Consider the following 6,640-nt stretch of genomic DNA (forward strand, 5'->3'; position numbering starts at 1 on the left):
TACCTTTGTTGATTGGCATTGGAATGGCGTATTCTTTGAGATGAGAATCGCAACTCCCTTTGATTTTGACGTGCCTAAGGCCTGGAATGTTTGGGTGAACCATGGGGATTTCAGAAGCTGTTTGGCACCGGACTTTTGATGGGTTTCCTGCAGAAAAACAATGTTAGCTCTTTCTTTATATAATTCATTAGTTATATGCCTGTGTTTGATTTGGTTGTTAAGACCTTTGCAATTCCACGTTATAAACTTGTACTGCTGAGACATTGGTTTAGATTCCTGAGAACAAGTGTATACCAAAACAAATTAAATAAAACCAATAAATACAATACGTACACAACACACTAAACGTGAACACAAAACTCTAAGTAGAGACTAATCTCTACCACTTAAGTCCCAATAGGGGCACAGGTTTCAACTCTTTCTAAGCTACCAACTTATAGGGAGGAGTCAGCTAATCTCCCTAATTTGAAACCTTCCTATACCTCTGGGGAGGCTCTAACCACCTGAATATGAACAAACTTAACAAAACACTCCTTTCTCCCCTTCCTTTCTGTACTATACAGCAGACTGTAAAGAAATTCTCCGTTGGCTGAAGGACTTTGGCTACAATATAGCCTTAGACGAATGGGAGAAACTTTGGAAACAGAACTTAAAATTAATAAAACCAGCAGATTTCAAAGAAAATCTATATAAAATGGTATATAGATGGTACCTTACACCAGATAGACTGGCTAAAATCTATCCCACATACTCAAATAAATGTTGGAAGTGTCGAGAAGCTAAAGGGTCGTTGTATCACATTTGGTGGCAATGTAAAGATGCCAGAAAATACTGGACCCAAGTTAATATTTGGATTCAAAAAATCTTGAAAATACATATTAATCATGTGCCAGAGTTGTATCTCCTGAACATCTGTAGACAAAACTTTCCTATGACAAAACTGAAACTGTTACTGTACATAGTCACTATCGCCAGAATACTTTATGCTAAGTATTGGAAGATTGACAGAATCCCTAATAGAGATGAATTTATTAATAAGCTGTTGGATGCCGCAGAATCTGATTTAATGTCCACAAGACTAAGAGATGGTAATGTCCAAAAATGTCAGGAGGAATGGGACCCTATTTATAAATGGGTTAAAAGTAAAGGTTTTGGTATGGAGTAATAATAATATTTTTCTTTTATTTTTTAAATCCTCTCCATCTCCCAGTGTGTTTGAGTGGGTAGTTGTATTAGTTGTGAGATTTATCAATGTTTTGAATGTGCTGCGCATTGAAGTGTTATGAATGCTATGTGTTTTCAATGTATTGTGCATTGATGTGTTCTTGAATGTTTTATGTTTGTATTTTTGATAGTGTTGGTGGTATTTGTATTTGTTTTATTTTATTTTATTGTTTTAGTTTCATTTCTTGTGTGTTACTTGTTTTCACTCTTCGTGTGTTAATTTCTTTTTCAATAAAAACCCTTTAAAATTTAAAAAAAAGAAAAGAAATTCTCTCCAATGTTACGATTGAGAAACTCGTTTCACGAGGTATCAATTGAAATGACCTTAGGTCCATTCCAAAGTAAAACTGGTTTTAACAAATATAAAGATATCTATAGAGTATAAAGACATAAAAAATTTTTTTATCAACAATCAGCATTGAGTACCATCACATATAAAGGTTTGCTATTAGAACTGTCTTGTACTTGTTACCAATATATCACAAGCCCACTGTTAATTCAGTGGCTATAAACTTAACTAACCAAGTAGTTTCAAACTTATGTAAACAGTTTATCTTTAAGCATAAAGCCACCAAGTAATGATTAAGCCTATCTAACCCAAATTTATAAGAAATAGCAACTTATTATATGTATTAAAATTTCTTCCAAAACTACTAAATAAATGCAGATAATAATGACAACTTGAAGGGACAACAGTATCAAAAATGTCTCCATATACACAATTTGTAGTGTTAGTTGTAGTCTTATGCCTAAGAGTTCATTGTGTTTTATATATTCCTAATAAATACTATAATAAAGTTCATAAAGGCAATTTTAGTTTAATTCATAACCAACTATGCTATAAATGCTTTGTTCTCTAGTCACCTTAAGAAAAATTCATTTATAAATACTTAACTTTTAAATAATGTATAATAGTACTAAATCTTTAACTGGATTTCATTAACAGTATAGACTTACTGTAACAACATAGCTTGGTATAAAAGTTCATATCCCAAGAAGCATCTTCGTACAAACATTAAAAGCCCATAATAAATTTCATTAATTAAATATGTCAGTAGTATTAGAATTAACAAGATAAACCCTAAAGTTAGGCTGAACAGAGTTAGCAAGATTAATTATCCCAAGGAGCATCTTCATATAAACATTAAAAACCATAATAAATTTCATTAATTAAATATATCAGTAGTATTAGTATTAACAAGATAAACCCTGAAGTTAGGCTGAACAAAGTTAGCAAGGTTAATTTAAAATATAAATAAGAAAATTCATCAATGATTATAAAACCAGGATATGTGATGTATCATTCATTAATTTTTAACACTCTATAAAACTTATTATATGCATTATCCTATTAAAAAACGTGAAAAGTGAATGCTTTAACTCCGTTGTTTGTGCTATGGCAACTCAGCAGACTCATATACACAAGTTCAAATGGTGATGCTAAACTATCTAATTATAAAGCTGAGAGTTTAAGTAGCTTCAGGCATGCGTGGTTCCTCTGCTATGGGAGCATCAGCACTCAGTTCATCCTCTTCTCTTCTTGATAGTCTTAAGTTCAAATTTTGAAGAAGTAACTTCCCTGTAGTGATGTTCAAAGCTTTAAACAGTGTGCCTCCTTTATACACTAAGATATCTGAGACGGGGCTCCAATGAAACTTTATGTTAGCATGGCACAATTTTGAAGCAAAAAACTTTAGGCTCTTCCACTTTTCTAATGCTTCTGCTGGCAGGTCTAGTAGCACAATCACCTTCTGCCCTTCAAACAAAAAATAGCCTTGCAGCCCGGCTTCCCTCAGAATTTTTTCTCTTGTCTTGGGGTAGAGAAACTGCACCAAAATATCCCGTGGTTTTTCTTTGTGCACCATTACTAACGGTCCAAGCCTCAGTGCTTTAGCAAAGGCCAGAGACGCGCCACCTTCTTGTTTAAAAACCCGAGCTAACCACTGTGATAGGAAAGCAGCAAGATCCATATTCTCCTCCGCGCCCTCTCTGAGCCCTCGAAATTTTAAATTCAGGGCTCTCCAACGATTTTCCAAGGATATTATTATAGTGTTGAGCAAAGACTCTTTTGCTTTTAAATGCTTTACTTCTTGCAATGACAAAAATATTTCAGCAGAGCATTCCGCCATTTTCAAAGTGACTTCTAGTTCACTAGCCACTTCATCAATGCGTTTATTAACAGGAGCCAACAGGGCTTCCACTGTTTTTGTAAAATAAATATGAATGTCTTCTCACAGCATGTTCAGATCTCTTCTACAAATTGGGGCTTCTTCCCTCTCCTTGTGTGGGCTATCAGTAACGTTCTGCCCAGGGGACATTTTAGAATCCACAGAGGGAGAACAGCCCGTTTGAATAGGGGGAGATATCGGTATGAAAAAATCTCTTACCGATTGCGAAGCTTCTATTGTGGGTTTCCCCCTGTTTTTGATCTTGGCTTTCGCTGTGGATTTAGTTTTGAGAGATTTTCCCATCTGCAAAACGATTTTGAGTCCACGTTGTAGCCGAAGTGCCCAGAATTAGCAGGGGAAGAGTCGGAGCTTCACTTGAATGCGTCCGCCATAGCTCAGCAATGCCCCACCCCCCAAAAACTCATATACTTTAAAGCAGGTTCTGCAAATATAATAGTTAAGGCAGGTTAATATAATTAAGTTCTATGATCAGGATTAATGCATGTTCTAGTGCAAATCTATGTGGCACTCTTTGCATGTTCTAGTGCAAATCTGAATCTACATTCTACAGAGGTGGGGAGTCAATATTAATGACCAGAGTCCCAACCAAGGGTCTCTATTGCAGGAGGCTTAATCTACTTTCAAACTACTTTATTGTACACTTCACTGTACAACAGGAGGGAGGCATTAAACTATTAGGAGCATGGGTGGAACTTAAGGGGCCGACCAGACCTCCTTGTGTGGATTCTAACAAGATCTCTCTCTCTTATTCCAGCAGGAGATGATCAGAGGAATCAGGAGGATGAGAAACTGCATCATCTATTGCTTGATGAAGTCAAGAAGGAAGACATGAGAAGAAATGTCAGGATTCAAGGCAGACTGAAGAGACAGAAAGTCCATCACAGGGTGAAGAGGGATAGATCCATTCCTTGCCAGGGGGTGGATTTCCAAGAAGCAATTCACATGTTGGAGGAAACAAACAAGTGCTTGAAGTGTGGAATGAACTTCTCAGGCCAAACCCAATATACTGTCCATTTCAGAATGCACAGTGGAAAGAAGCCCCATCAATGCCTGGAGCGTGGAAATGCCAGGATTGGCAGAGCAGAGTCCCTTAGACATCTAAGAACACATACGGGAGAGGAAACTTCTAGCTGCTCAGACTGTTCTAAAAGCTTCTTCAAGAAATCAAACCTTGCTCAACACCAAATAATTCATTCAGGAGAGAAGCCTTTCATCTGTTCAGAGAGTGAAAATATGTTCTTGGATGAAAAAGAGGTTAATATGCATTTTTCGAAGCATAACGTATTGAATGCACATCAATGCTTTCAGTGTGGAAAGTACTTCAGATACAAATCACAATTCCTTTTACACCAAAGGATTCACACAGTGAGGAAACCATTAGAATGCACAGAGTGTGGAAAGAGATTCAATCAGAGTGGCCATCTTCAAACACATCTAAGAACTCACACAGGGGAGAAGCCTTTTGAGTGCTCAGAGTGTGGGAAGAGATTCAGTGACAGTAGCAATCTTCAAAATCATGTAAGAATCCATAGAGGGGAGAAGTCTTTTGAATGCTCAGTGTGTGGGAAGAGATTTAGTGTCAGTAGCAATCTTCAAAATCATGTAAGAATTCATACAGGGGAAAAGCCATTTGAATGCTCAGAGTGTGGGAAGAGATTCAGTGAGAGTAGCAGTCTTCAAAAACATCTAAGAATCCATACAGGGGAGAAGCCTTTTGAGTGCTCAGAGTGTGGGAAGAGATTCAGTGACAGTAGCAATCTTCAAAAACATCTAAGAACCCATACAGGGGAGAAGCCTTTTGGATGCTCAGAGTGTGGGAAGAGATTCAGTATCAGTAGCAATTTTCAAAATCATGTAAGAATCCATACAGGGGAGAAGCCTTTTGAATGCTCAGAGTGTGGGAAGAGATTCAACGAGAGTCGCAGTCTTCAAAAACATCTTAAAATCCATACAGGGGAGAAGCCTTCTGAATGCTCAGATTGTGGAAAGAGATTCAATGACAGAAGCACTTTTCAACAGCATCAGAGCATCCATAAAGGGGAGAAGGCTTTTGAATGTTCAGAGTGTGGGAAGAGATTCAGTGACAGTTACAGTCTTCAAAATCATGTAAGAATTCATACAGGGGAGAAGCCTTTTGAATGTTCAGAGTGTGGGAAGAGATTCAGCAGCAGTAGCAGTCTTCAAAAACATCTAAGAATCCATACAGGGGAGAAGCCTTTTGAATGTTCAGAGTGTGGGAAGAGATTCATCAGCAGTAGCCATCTTCAACGTCATCTAAGGACCCACACAGGGGAGAAGCCTTTTGAATGCTCAGAGTGTGGGAAGAAATTCACTCACAGTAGCAGTCTTCAACAGCATCAAAGAACTCACACTGGGGAGAAGCCTTTTGAATGCTCAGAATGTGGGAAGGGATTCAGTCACAGTTGCCATCTTCAAAGTCATCTCAGAACGCACACAGGGGAGAAGCCTTTTGAATGCTCAGAGTGTGGAAAGAGATTCAGTCACAGTTGCCATCTTCAAAGTCATCTCAGAACGCACACAGGGGAGAAGCCTTTTGAATGTTCAGAGTGTGGAAAGAGATTCAGTGACAGAAGCACTCTTCAAAAACATCTAATAATCCATACAGGAGAGAAGCATTTTGAATGTTCAGAGTGTGGGAAAAGATTCAGTCGGAGTGGCCATCTTCAACAGCATCGAAGAACACACAGGGAGGAAACCTTTTGAATGTTCAGAGTGTGGGAAGAGATTCAGTCACAGTGGCCATCTGCAAACGCATCTCAGAACCCATACAGTGGAGAAGCAATTTGAATGTTCAGAGTGTGGGAAAAGATTCAATCAGTCTTCAACAGCATCAAAGAACCCACACAGTGGAGAAGCCTTTTGAGTGCTCAAAGTGTGGGAAGAAATTCAGTCAGAGTAGCCATCTTAAACAGCATCAAGGAATCCACAGAGGGCAAAAACCTTTTGAATAGAAATTCAGTCAGCATTCTTATGTTCAACAACGTCTAAGATCTCACACAGGGAAAAACCATGTAACTTCTTAGCCTAGGAAGGCATATTGAACTCAATTGTTACTAGGATATGACATGAATTTTATGAACATTCATTCTAGATTAGAGCTGTTTGTAGATGTATGTTATTCCAAAACTAGGCAGAATTTTAGAAGCAAAAGTCTTACGTTTGGCTGTAATTTGGACCCAAAACCTGGTAACATTTGCTAAGGCCAA

The 6,640-nt window shown here is 37.9% G+C and overlaps 1 pseudogene; it reads left to right on the forward strand.

Annotated features, from left to right (window-relative positions):
• Positions 1–101: 101 nt before the first annotated feature.
• LOC132567275 (oocyte zinc finger protein XlCOF6-like) lies at positions 102–6,385 on the forward strand (annotated as a pseudogene).
• Positions 6,386–6,640: the final 255 nt, after the last annotated feature.

Source organism: Heteronotia binoei, chromosome 2 (genome assembly GCF_032191835.1).
Source record: "Heteronotia binoei isolate CCM8104 ecotype False Entrance Well chromosome 2, APGP_CSIRO_Hbin_v1, whole genome shotgun sequence".
In the NCBI taxonomy this organism is placed as follows: domain Eukaryota; kingdom Metazoa; phylum Chordata; class Lepidosauria; order Squamata; family Gekkonidae; genus Heteronotia; species Heteronotia binoei.